The 13,118-nt window shown below is 62.8% G+C and overlaps 5 non-coding genes across 5 annotated transcripts; all 5 read left to right on the forward strand.

Moving 5' to 3' along the window:
- Nucleotides 1-47: 47 nt before the first annotated feature.
- On the forward strand, nucleotides 48-166 carry LOC121447753. The gene has a single exon (XR_005974275.1). It is a non-coding gene; the product is annotated as a 5S ribosomal RNA (ribosomal RNA).
- Nucleotides 167-2,982: 2,816 nt separating this feature from the next.
- LOC121447764 lies at nucleotides 2,983-3,101 on the forward strand. The gene has a single exon (XR_005974286.1). It is a non-coding gene; the product is annotated as a 5S ribosomal RNA (ribosomal RNA).
- Nucleotides 3,102-5,881: 2,780 nt separating this feature from the next.
- LOC121447776 lies at nucleotides 5,882-6,000 on the forward strand. Its single transcript, XR_005974297.1, has one exon. It is a non-coding gene; the product is annotated as a 5S ribosomal RNA (ribosomal RNA).
- Nucleotides 6,001-8,803: 2,803 nt separating this feature from the next.
- Nucleotides 8,804-8,922, forward strand: LOC121447659. The gene has a single exon (XR_005974206.1). It is a non-coding gene; the product is annotated as a 5S ribosomal RNA (ribosomal RNA).
- Nucleotides 8,923-11,698: 2,776 nt separating this feature from the next.
- Nucleotides 11,699-11,817, forward strand: LOC121447662. The gene has a single exon (XR_005974209.1). It is a non-coding gene; the product is annotated as a 5S ribosomal RNA (ribosomal RNA).
- The last annotated feature ends 1,301 nt before the right edge of the window (nucleotides 11,818-13,118 follow it).

The raw sequence follows: 13,118 nt of genomic DNA on the forward strand, positions 1-13,118 counted from the left end.
CAGCAGCAGCAGCAGGCTCTTGGGGCACGACAGCGACACACGCCTCCGTCTACGGCCATACCACCCTGAACGCGCCCGATCTCGTCTGATCTCGGAAGCTAAGCAGGGTCGGGCCTGGTTAGTACTTGGATGGGAGACCGCCTGGGAATACCGGGTGCTGTAGGCTTTTTTTTTTCTTCCTTTTCTCTTTCGGCCCCTTTTGGCCTTCGCGACCGCGGGCCGAGGGCCAGCCAGGACCAGGACACCACCAGGACAATCCGCACCCCGGAAAGACGGCGCACCTCTCACAAGGTTCCAAATCCACCCACCGCTCAGAGCCCTCAGGCACGCAGGAAACCCACCCACGAGGGGAAACACCCGAGTGGGGAAGGAAATGCCAGGACCACTGAAGGAAATTAAGACTAACTCGCTGCGCGGGGTGGGTGTCACGGGTGGAAGCTGGACGGCCACCGGCATGCCCTTGGGAGCCGGAGCGAGGGGCGAAGGGCGAGGGCCAGGGGCCTAGGTGCGCCTGGCACCGCAGCCCCGCACAGCACAACGCTGTGTATGTGTTCAGGAAGAGATCGCCTCGCCCCCTCCACGCAATGCACCCGGTGGACGCGGTCTAAGAGCAAGCAGGCTCCACCCACCCACTCCCGGGGATGGGGTGTGCTCCCACCTGCGTGCCTGTGTGCCTGCGTGCCTGTGTGTAATGTGCAATGTGCGTGCTTGTGTGAGAAGCCCCATGTGGGTGCACGTGTGTTGTGCGTGCATGCTTGTGAGTGCGCACGTGTGTCTGGGGTTTTGCCTGCTTTTGTCTCGGTCTGCTCGGGAGTGTGTGCATTTTTGCATGATTGTGTGTGTGTGTGTGTGTGTGTGTGTGTGTGTGCTGTGCGTGCGTGCTTGTGTGGATGTGCGTCTGGGTGTCCACCTGCTTGCGTATCGCGTGCTTGCGTACACGCGTGCTTGAGTGTGTTTCTGCATGCGCGAGTGTGTGTGTACGCTTGTGTGCAGGCCCGAGTGCCTACGGGCATGCGCGCGTGCACGAGGGGCAGCGCCCACGCACTGGTGCCCTCTAGGGCTCGCTCGGCTGGTGGGCTTGTCCCCGGTGGGATGGGATGCCAGGTATCAACAGTTGGTTGCCTCCTGAACCCAACCTGAGAGGCCAAGGCCTGGGCGCAGGGATGGAATCTGTGAGGTGGAGGCCAACCACCGAGATGGGCATGGAGTCAAGAAGCTGGACGCTCAGGCGCTCTTCCACTAAGCCCTCCGGCGGAACTATCTATCTATCTATCTATCTATCTATCTATCTATCTATCTATCTATCTGTGCATCCATCCATCCATCCATCCATCTATCTATCTATCTATCTATCTACCCAGAGCCAAGCCGAGAGGTCTGTGCTGTGCTGCGCTCAGCTGTGCTGTGCCGAGCTGAGCTGTGCTGTGGATTTCAGATGCCAGCCGACAGCATCCTTATGACAGTCCAGGCTCAGGAAGGTCCTGCTCAGCCCCAGAGGTGGGTGCAGAAGGAACAGACAGACGTGCCGTCTTGACTCTTCCTTGATGGAAGGAGCGGTAGGTGGGGGATGCCGGGTGGCCCGGTGGAAAGAAGGATACATAGCCCAAGAGAGTTCTGGCCCGGGACCTGCCTCTGCCCCCCACCGTCCAGGAGCAGAGAGCGCCAAGACCCGAGTTCCAAGTTCCCTCGGCCCCACCGGTCCGCCCAGGAGCGTCTTCCACGCTGAACAGCCTGCCTTTCTCTCTTCTCCCCCACGTGCAGGGCAGGCGTGAGGCCCACTTCACGAGGAGGCACCTTCAATGGGGGACTGGATGGCCCCGCTGGCTGGCGATAGGGGATAGGGGTGGGACTGGGGGTGGGGGTGGACATGGGGCAGAACTGGAATCTTGGGAGCTGGCATTCCAAGTTCCAAAGAGAGAACCAAGGTTTCTCCGGACGGCGAGAAAGCACAGGCGCGCACAGGCACACAGTCTCTCTAACCCAATCCCAGGCTTCTAGATTCTCCAGGAGGAGGGGGTTACTCTGGGGAAAGGAGGAAGAGGAGCAGGAGCAGGAGCAGGAGCAGGAGGAGGGGGGGGGCAGGTAGAGGAAGAGGTGGAGGAGGAGGAGGAGGATTAGTAGGAAACTACAGTTCCCCAATGATGAGAGACTAGCGCCTAGCCACTACCAGACCCGTCGAGGCACCTCCGTAGGTAGGGCACCAGCAAGACAGTGTCTACCCCTGTCTGGAAGGATGCCCCAAGCGATCAGACCGCTTTGCCTGAGCCTATCTGGGCACCTCCCCCGCGAACTCCTCATGCCACCCCATGCCACCCCACCCCAGTCTCACCCCACCCCCACCATCACCCCTTCCCGGGCGCCGCCCATCTCCCCGGACCCAACCCCAACCCCCATGCCTCCACCAGAGGGGGCCCCAAGTGGCCCGCGGGACAACAGAGGCAAGGAGCTGGCTGGCTACCTGGCAACAGTCCCCAGGTGGAGGGAGAGTCGGGGTCCAAAGCCGACCCCTGCCCTGGAAAGCCCTGAGGCCCCGTCAAAGCCGACACCCGTGGATTCCCCACCGAAGGAGGCTGAGGGCGGGCAAGGGAGGAGCCAGCTTGCGGGGCACGGTTGGGGCGCGGTGAGGGTGCCCGATGAGGAACGGGAGACGAGGGAGACAAGGTCGGTGGGTAGGGCTGCCTGGCGACTGCTGCTGGCCCTGGAGCCCGGCTCCGGGCCGGGCCGGGGCAGAGGGCGGCCTAGCTGGCAGGCTGGCTGGCGGGCGGGTTAGAGGGAGGGGATCGTCCGTCCGTCCGTCCGTCCGTCGTCCTTCCGGACTCGGACTCAGGAGCGCGTGGGGGCGTGGGGGCGGGCTGGCGTGCAGGAGCGCAGGCCAGTGTTGCAGCAGCAGCAGCAGCAGCAGCAGCAGCAGCAGCAGCAGCAGCAGCAGCAGCAGCAGCAGCAGCAGCAGGCTCTTGGGGCACGACAGCGACACACGCCTCCGTCTACGGCCATACCACCCTGAACGCGCCCGATCTCGTCTGATCTCGGAAGCTAAGCAGGGTCGGGCCTGGTTAGTACTTGGATGGGAGACCGCCTGGGAATACCGGGTGCTGTAGGCTTTTTTTTTTTCTTCCTTTTCTCTTTCGGCCCCTTTTGGCCTTCGCGACCGCGGGCCGAGGGCCAGCCAGGACCAGGACACCACCAGGACAATCCGCACCCCGGAAAGACGGCGCACCTCTCACAAGGTTCCAAATCCACCCACCGCTCAGAGCCCTCAGGCACGCAGGAAACCCACCCACGAGGGGAAACACCCGAGTGGGGAAGGAAATGCCAGGACCACTGAAGGAAATTAAGACTAACTCGCTGCGCGGGGTGGGTGTCACGGGTGGAAGCTGGACGGCCACCGGCATGCCCTTGGGAGCCGGAGCGAGGGGCGAAGGGCGAGGGCCAGGGGCCTAGGTGCGCCTGGCACCGCAGCCCCGCACAGCACAACGCTGTGTATGTGTTCAGGAAGAGATCGCCTCGCCCCCTCCACGCAATGCACCCGGTGGACGCGGTCTAAGAGCAAGCAGGCTCCACCCACCCACTCCCGGGGATGGGGTGTGCTCCCACCTGCGTGCCTGTGTGCCTGCGTGCCTGTGTGTAATGTGCAATGTGCGTGCTTGTGTGAGAAGCCCCATGTGGGTGCACGTGTGTTGTGCGTGCATGCTTGTGAGTGCGCACGTGTGTCTGGGGTTTTGCCTGCTTTTGTCTCGGTCTGCTCGGGAGTGTGTGCATTTTTGCATGATTGTGTGTGTGTGTGTGTGTGTGTGTGTGTGTGTGTGTGTGTGCTGTGCGTGCGTGCTTGTGTGGATGTGCGTCTGGGTGTCCACCTGCTTGCGTATCGCGTGCTTGCGTACACGCGTGCTTGAGTGTGTTTCTGCATGCGCGAGTGTGTGTGTACGCTTGTGTGCAGGCCCGAGTGCCTACGGGCATGCGCGCGTGCACGAGGGGCAGCGCCCACGCACTGGTGCCCTCTAGGGCTCGCTCGGCTGGTGGGCTTGTCCCCGGTGGGATGGGATGCCAGGTATCAACAGTTGGTTGCCTCCTGAACCCAACCTGAGAGGCCAAGGCCTGGGCGCAGGGATGGAATCTGTGAGGTGGAGGCCAACCACCGAGATGGGCATGGAGTCAAGAAGCTGGACGCTCAGGCGCTCTTCCACTAAGCCCTCCGGCGGAACTATCTATCTATCTATCTGTGCATCCATCCATCCATCCATCCATCCATCTATCTATCTATCTACCCAGAGCCAAGCCGAGAGGTCTGTGCTGTGCTGCGCTCAGCTGTGCTGTGCCGAGCTGAGCTGTGCTGTGGATTTCAGATGCCAGCCGACAGCATCCTTATGACAGTCCAGGCTCAGGAAGGTCCTGCTCAGCCCCAGAGGTGGGTGCAGAAGGAACAGACAGACGTGCCGTCTTGACTCTTCCTTGATGGAAGGAGCGGTAGGTGGGGGATGCCGGGTGGCCCGGTGGAAAGAAGGATACATAGCCCAAGAGAGTTCTGGCCCGGGACCTGCCTCTGCCCCCCACCGTCCAGGAGCAGAGAGCGCCAAGACCCGAGTTCCAAGTTCCCTCGGCCCCACCGGTCCGCCCAGGAGCGTCTTCCACGCTGAACAGCCTGCCTTTCTCTCTTCTCCCCCACGTGCAGGGCAGGCGTGAGGCCCACTTCACGAGGAGGCACCTTCAATGGGGGACTGGATGGCCCCGCTGGCTGGCGATAGGGGATAGGGGTGGGACTGGGGGTGGGGGTGGACATGGGGCAGAACTGGAATCTTGGGAGCTGGCATTCCAAGTTCCAAAGAGAGAACCAAGGTTTCTCCGGACGGCGAGAAAGCACAGGCGCGCACAGGCACACAGTCTCTCTAACCCAATCCCAGGCTTCTAGATTCTCCAGGAGGAGGGGGTTACTCTGGGGAAAGGAGGAAGAGGAGCAGGAGCAGGAGCAGGAGCAGGAGGAGGGGGGGGGCAGGTAGAGGAAGAGGTGGAGGAGGAGGAGGAGGATTAGTAGGAAACTACAGTTCCCCAATGATGAGAGACTAGCGCCTAGCCACTACCAGACCCGTCGAGGCACCTCCGTAGGTAGGGCACCAGCAAGACAGTGTCTACCCCTGTCTGGAAGGATGCCCCAAGCGATCAGACCGCTTTGCCTGAGCCTATCTGGGCACCTCCCCCGCGAACTCCTCATGCCACCCCATGCCACCCCACCCCAGTCTCACCCCACCCCCACCATCACCCCTTCCCGGGCGCCGCCCATCTCCCCGGACCCAACCCCAACCCCCATGCCTCCACCAGAGGGGGCCCCAAGTGGCCCGCGGGACAACAGAGGCAAGGAGCTGGCTGGCTACCTGGCAACAGTCCCCAGGTGGAGGGAGAGTCGGGGTCCAAAGCCGACCCCTGCCCTGGAAAGCCCTGAGGCCCCGTCAAAGCCGACACCCGTGGATTCCCCACCGAAGGAGGCTGAGGGCGGGCAAGGGAGGAGCCAGCTTGCGGGGCACGGTTGGGGCGCGGTGAGGGTGCCCGATGAGGAACGGGAGACGAGGGAGACAAGGTCGGTGGGTAGGGCTGCCTGGCGACTGCTGCTGGCCCTGGAGCCCGGCTCCGGGCCGGGCCGGGGCAGAGGGCGGCCTAGCTGGCAGGCTGGCTGGCGGGCGGGTTAGAGGGAGGGGATCGTCCGTCCGTCCGTCCGTCCGTCGTCCTTCCGGACTCGGACTCAGGAGCGCGTGGGGGCGTGGGGGCGGGCTGGCGTGCAGGAGCGCAGGCCAGTGTTGCAGCAGCAGCAGCAGCAGCAGCAGCAGCAGCAGCAGCAGCAGCAGCAGCAGCAGCAGCAGGCTCTTGGGGCACGACAGCGACACACGCCTCCGTCTACGGCCATACCACCCTGAACGCGCCCGATCTCGTCTGATCTCGGAAGCTAAGCAGGGTCGGGCCTGGTTAGTACTTGGATGGGAGACCGCCTGGGAATACCGGGTGCTGTAGGCTTTTTTTTTTCTTCCTTTTCTCTTTCGGCCCCTTTTGGCCTTCGCGACCGCGGGCCGAGGGCCAGCCAGGACCAGGACACCACCAGGACAATCCGCACCCCGGAAAGACGGCGCACCTCTCACAAGGTTCCAAATCCACCCACCGCTCAGAGCCCTCAGGCACGCAGGAAACCCACCCACGAGGGGAAACACCCGAGTGGGGAAGGAAATGCCAGGACCACTGAAGGAAATTAAGACTAACTCGCTGCGCGGGGTGGGTGTCACGGGTGGAAGCTGGACGGCCACCGGCATGCCCTTGGGAGCCGGAGCGAGGGGCGAAGGGCGAGGGCCAGGGGCCTAGGTGCGCCTGGCACCGCAGCCCCGCACAGCACAACGCTGTGTATGTGTTCAGGAAGAGATCGCCTCGCCCCCTCCACGCAATGCACCCGGTGGACGCGGTCTAAGAGCAAGCAGGCTCCACCCACCCACTCCCGGGGATGGGGTGTGCTCCCACCTGCGTGCCTGTGTGCCTGCGTGCCTGTGTGTAATGTGCAATGTGCGTGCTTGTGTGAGAAGCCCCATGTGGGTGCACGTGTGTTGTGCGTGCATGCTTGTGAGTGCGCACGTGTGTCTGGGGTTTTGCCTGCTTTTGTCTCGGTCTGCTCGGGAGTGTGTGCATTTTTGCATGATTGTGTGTGTGTGTGTGTGTGTGTGTGTGTGTGTGTGCTGTGCGTGCGTGCTTGTGTGGATGTGCGTCTGGGTGTCCACCTGCTTGCGTATCGCGTGCTTGCGTACACGCGTGCTTGAGTGTGTTTCTGCATGCGCGAGTGTGTGTGTACGCTTGTGTGCAGGCCCGAGTGCCTACGGGCATGCGCGCGTGCACGAGGGGCAGCGCCCACGCACTGGTGCCCTCTAGGGCTCGCTCGGCTGGTGGGCTTGTCCCCGGTGGGATGGGATGCCAGGTATCAACAGTTGGTTGCCTCCTGAACCCAACCTGAGAGGCCAAGGCCTGGGCGCAGGGATGGAATCTGTGAGGTGGAGGCCAACCACCGAGATGGGCATGGAGTCAAGAAGCTGGACGCTCAGGCGCTCTTCCACTAAGCCCTCCGGCGGAACTATCTATCTATCTATCTATCTATCTATCTATCTATCTATCTATCTGTGCATCCATCCATCCATCCATCCATCTATCTATCTATCTACCCAGAGCCAAGCCGAGAGGTCTGTGCTGTGCTGCGCTCAGCTGTGCTGTGCCGAGCTGAGCTGTGCTGTGGATTTCAGATGCCAGCCGACAGCATCCTTATGACAGTCCAGGCTCAGGAAGGTCCTGCTCAGCCCCAGAGGTGGGTGCAGAAGGAACAGACAGACGTGCCGTCTTGACTCTTCCTTGATGGAAGGAGCGGTAGGTGGGGGATGCCGGGTGGCCCGGTGGAAAGAAGGATACATAGCCCAAGAGAGTTCTGGCCCGGGACCTGCCTCTGCCCCCCACCGTCCAGGAGCAGAGAGCGCCAAGACCCGAGTTCCAAGTTCCCTCGGCCCCACCGGTCCGCCCAGGAGCGTCTTCCACGCTGAACAGCCTGCCTTTCTCTCTTCTCCCCCACGTGCAGGGCAGGCGTGAGGCCCACTTCACGAGGAGGCACCTTCAATGGGGGACTGGATGGCCCCGCTGGCTGGCGATAGGGGATAGGGGTGGGACTGGGGGTGGGGGTGGACATGGGGCAGAACTGGAATCTTGGGAGCTGGCATTCCAAGTTCCAAAGAGAGAACCAAGGTTTCTCCGGACGGCGAGAAAGCACAGGCGCGCACAGGCACACAGTCTCTCTAACCCAATCCCAGGCTTCTAGATTCTCCAGGAGGAGGGGGTTACTCTGGGGAAAGGAGGAAGAGGAGCAGGAGCAGGAGCAGGAGCAGGAGGAGGGGGGGGGCAGGTAGAGGAAGAGGTGGAGGAGGAGGAGGAGGATTAGTAGGAAACTACAGTTCCCCAATGATGAGAGACTAGCGCCTAGCCACTACCAGACCCATCGAGGCACCTCCGTAGGTAGGGCACCAGCAAGACAGTGTCTACCCCTGTCTGGAAGGATGCCCCAAGCGATCAGACCGCTTTGCCTGAGCCTATCTGGGCACCTCCCCCGCGAACTCCTCATGCCACCCCATGCCACCCCACCCCAGTCTCACCCCACCCCCACCATCACCCCTTCCCGGGCGCCGCCCATCTCCCCGGACCCAACCCCAACCCCCATGCCTCCACCAGAGGGGGCCCCAAGTGGCCCGCGGGACAACAGAGGCAAGGAGCTGGCTGGCTACCTGGCAACAGTCCCCAGGTGGAGGGAGAGTCGGGGTCCAAAGCCGACCCCTGCCCTGGAAAGCCCTGAGGCCCCGTCAAAGCCGACACCCGTGGATTCCCCACCGAAGGAGGCTGAGGGCGGGCAAGGGAGGAGCCAGCTTGCGGGGCACGGTTGGGCCGCGGTGAGGGTGCCCGATGAGGAACGGGAGACGAGGGAGACAAGGTCGGTGGGTAGGGCTGCCTGGCGACTGCTGCTGGCCCTGGAGCCCGGCTCCGGGCCGGGCCGGGGCAGAGGGCGGCCTAGCTGGCAGGCTGGCTGGCGGGCGGGTTAGAGGGAGGGGATCGTCCGTCCGTCCGTCCGTCCGTCGTCCTTCCGGACTCGGACTCAGGAGCGCGTGGGGGCGTGGGGGCGGGCTGGCGTGCAGGAGCGCAGGCCAGTGTTGCAGCAGCAGCAGCAGCAGCAGCAGCAGCAGCAGCAGCAGCAGCAGCAGCAGCAGCAGCAGCAGCAGGCTCTTGGGGCACGACAGCGACATACGCCTCCGTCTATGGCCATACCACCCTGAACGCGCCCGATCTCGTCTGATCTCGGAAGCTAAGCAGGGTCGGGCCTGGTTAGTACTTGGATGGGAGACCGCCTGGGAATACCGGGTGCTGTAGGCTTTTTTTTTTTTCTTCCTTTTCTCTTTCGGCCCCTTTTGGCCTTCGCGACCGCGGGCCGAGGGCCAGCCAGGACCAGGACACCACCAGGACAATCCGCACCCCGGAAAGACGGCGCACCTCTCACAAGGTTCCAAATCCACCCACCGCTCAGAGCCCTCAGGCACGCAGGAAACCCACCCACGAGGGGAAACACCCGAGTGGGGAAGGAAATGCCAGGACCACTGAAGGAAATTAAGACTAACTCGCTGCGCGGGGTGGGTGTCACGGGTGGAAGCTGGACGGCCACCGGCATGCCCTTGGGAGCCGGAGCGAGGGGCGAAGGGCGAGGGCCAGGGGCCTAGGTGCGCCTGGCACCGCAGCCCCGCACAGCACAACGCTGTGTATGTGTTCAGGAAGAGATCGCCTCGCCCCCTCCACGCAATGCACCCGGTGGACGCGGTCTAAGAGCAAGCAGGCTCCACCCACCCACTCCCGGGGATGGGGTGTGCTCCCACCTGCGTGCCTGTGTGCCTGCGTGCCTGTGTGTAATGTGCAATGTGCGTGCTTGTGTGAGAAGCCCCATGTGGGTGCACGTGTGTTGTGCGTGCATGCTTGTGAGTGCGCACGTGTGTCTGGGGTTTTGCCTGCTTTTGTCTCGGTCTGCTCGGGAGTGTGTGCATTTTTGCATGATTGTGTGTGTGTGTGTGTGTGTGTGTGTGTGTGTGCTGTGCGTGCGTGCTTGTGTGGATGTGCGTCTGGGTGTCCACCTGCTTGCGTATCGCGTGCTTGCGTACACGCGTGCTTGAGTGTGTTTCTGCATGCGCGAGTGTGTGTGTACGCTTGTGTGCAGGCCCGAGTGCCTACGGGCATGCGCGCGTGCACGAGGGGCAGCGCCCACGCACTGGTGCCCTCTAGGGCTCGCTCGGCTGGTGGGCTTGTCCCCGGTGGGATGGGATGCCAGGTATCAACAGTTGGTTGCCTCCTGAACCCAACCTGAGAGGCCAAGGCCTGGGCGCAGGGATGGAATCTGTGAGGTGGAGGCCAACCACCGAGATGGGCATGGAGTCAAGAAGCTGGACGCTCAGGCGCTCTTCCACTAAGCCCTCCGGCGGAACTATCTATCTATCTATCTGTGCATCCATCCATCCATCCATCCATCCATCTATCTATCTATCTACCCAGAGCCAAGCCGAGAGGTCTGTGCTGTGCTGCGCTCAGCTGTGCTGTGCCGAGCTGAGCTGTGCTGTGGATTTCAGATGCCAGCCGACAGCATCCTTATGACAGTCCAGGCTCAGGAAGGTCCTGCTCAGCCCCAGAGGTGGGTGCAGAAGGAACAGACAGACGTGCCGTCTTGACTCTTCCTTGATGGAAGGAGCGGTAGGTGGGGGATGCCGGGTGGCCCGGTGGAAAGAAGGATACATAGCCCAAGAGAGTTCTGGCCCGGGACCTGCCTCTGCCCCCCACCGTCCAGGAGCAGAGAGCGCCAAGACCCGAGTTCCAAGTTCCCTCGGCCCCACCGGTCCGCCCAGGAGCGTCTTCCACGCTGAACAGCCTGCCTTTCTCTCTTCTCCCCCACGTGCAGGGCAGGCGTGAGGCCCACTTCACGAGGAGGCACCTTCAATGGGGGACTGGATGGCCCCGCTGGCTGGCGATAGGGGATAGGGGTGGGACTGGGGGTGGGGGTGGACATGGGGCAGAACTGGAATCTTGGGAGCTGGCATTCCAAGTTCCAAAGAGAGAACCAAGGTTTCTCCGGACGGCGAGAAAGCACAGGCGCGCACAGGCACACAGTCTCTCTAACCCAATCCCAGGCTTCTAGATTCTCCAGGAGGAGGGGGTTACTCTGGGGAAAGGAGGAAGAGGAGCAGGAGCAGGAGCAGGAGCAGGAGGAGGGGGGGGGCAGGTAGAGGAAGAGGTGGAGGAGGAGGAGGAGGATTAGTAGGAAACTACAGTTCCCCAATGATGAGAGACTAGCGCCTAGCCACTACCAGACCCGTCGAGGCACCTCCGTAGGTAGGGCACCAGCAAGACAGTGTCTACCCCTGTCTGGAAGGATGCCCCAAGCGATCAGACCGCTTTGCCTGAGCCTATCTGGGCACCTCCCCCGCGAACTCCTCATGCCACCCCATGCCACCCCACCCCAGTCTCACCCCACCCCCACCATCACCCCTTCCCGGGCGCCGCCCATCTCCCCGGACCCAACCCCAACCCCCATGCCTCCACCAGAGGGGGCCCCAAGTGGCCCGCGGGACAACAGAGGCAAGGAGCTGGCTGGCTACCTGGCAACAGTCCCCAGGTGGAGGGAGAGTCGGGGTCCAAAGCCGACCCCTGCCCTGGAAAGCCCTGAGGCCCCGTCAAAGCCGACACCCGTGGATTCCCCACCGAAGGAGGCTGAGGGCGGGCAAGGGAGGAGCCAGCTTGCGGGGCACGGTTGGGGCGCGGTGAGGGTGCCCGATGAGGAACGGGAGACGAGGGAGACAAGGTCGGTGGGTAGGGCTGCCTGGCGACTGCTGCTGGCCCTGGAGCCCGGCTCCGGGCCGGGCCGGGGCAGAGGGCGGCCTAGCTGGCAGGCTGGCTGGCGGGCGGGTTAGAGGGAGGGGATCGTCCGTCCGTCCGTCCGTCCGTCGTCCTTCCGGACTCGGACTCAGGAGCGCGTGGGGGCGTGGGGGCGGGCTGGCGTGCAGGAGCGCAGGCCAGTGTTGCAGCAGCAGCAGCAGCAGCAGCAGCAGCAGCAGCAGCAGCAGCAGCAGCAGCAGCAGCAGCAGGCTCTTGGGGCACGACAGCGACACACGCCTCCGTCTACGGCCATACCACCCTGAACGCGCCCGATCTCGTCTGATCTCGGAAGCTAAGCAGGGTCGGGCCTGGTTAGTACTTGGATGTGAGACCGCCTGGGAATACCGGGTGCTGTAGGCTTTTTTTTTTCTTCCTTTTCTCTTTCGGCCCCTTTTGGCCTTCGCGACCGCGGGCCGAGGGCCAGCCAGGACCAGGACACCACCAGGACAATCCGCACCCCGGAAAGACGGCGCACCTCTCACAAGGTTCCAAATCCACCCACCGCTCAGAGCCCTCAGGCACGCAGGAAACCCACCCACGAGGGGAAACACCCGAGTGGGGAAGGAAATGCCAGGACCACTGAAGGAAATTAAGACTAACTCGCTGCGCGGGGTGGGTGTCACGGGTGGAAGCTGGACGGCCACCGGCATGCCCTTGGGAGCCGGAGCGAGGGGCGAAGGGCGAGGGCCAGGGGCCTAGGTGCGCCTGGCACCGCAGCCCCGCACAGCACAACGCTGTGTATGTGTTCAGGAAGAGATCGCCTCGCCCCCTCCACGCAATGCACCCGGTGGACGCGGTCTAAGAGCAAGCAGGCTCCACCCACCCACTCCCGGGGATGGGGTGTGCTCCCACCTGCGTGCCTGTGTGCCTGCGTGCCTGTGTGTAATGTGCAATGTGCGTGCTTGTGTGAGAAGCCCCATGTGGGTGCACGTGTGTTGTGCGTGCATGCTTGTGAGTGCGCACGTGTGTCTGGGGTTTTGCCTGCTTTTGTCTCGGTCTGCTCGGGAGTGTGTGCATTTTTGCATGATTGTGTGTGTGTGTGTGTGTGTGTGTGTGTGTGTGTGCTGTGCGTGCGTGCTTGTGTGGATGTGCGTCTGGGTGTCCACCTGCTTGCGTATCGCGTGCTTGCGTACACGCGTGCTTGAGTGTGTTTCTGCATGCGCGAGTGTGTGTGTACGCTTGTGTGCAGGCCCGAGTGCCTACGGGCATGCGCGCGTGCACGAGGGGCAGCGCCCACGCACTGGTGCCCTCTAGGGCTCGCTCGGCTGGTGGGCTTGTCCCCGGTGGGATGGGATGCCAGGTATCAACAGTTGGTTGCCTCCTGAACCCAACCTGAGAGGCCAAGGCCTGGGCGCAGGGATGGAATCTGTGAGGTGGAGGCCAACCACCGAGATGGGCATGGAGTCAAGAAGCTGGACGCTCAGGCGCTCTTCCACTAAGCCCTCCGGCGGAACTATCTATCTATCTATCTATCTATCTATCTATCTATCTATCTATCTATCTGTGCATCCATCCATCCATCCATCCATCCATCTATCTATCTATCTACCCAGAGCCAAGCCGAGAGGTCTGTGCTGTGCTGCGCTCAGCTGTGCTGTGCCGAGCTGAGCTGTGCTGTGGATTTCAGATGCCAGCCGACAGCATCCTTATGACAGTCCAGG

The sequence above is a fragment of the Microtus oregoni genome, unplaced genomic scaffold (assembly GCF_018167655.1).
Source record: "Microtus oregoni isolate MIOR12 unplaced genomic scaffold, Mior012 000004F_ref0000308, whole genome shotgun sequence".
NCBI classification, from domain to species: Eukaryota; Metazoa; Chordata; class Mammalia; order Rodentia; family Cricetidae; genus Microtus; species Microtus oregoni.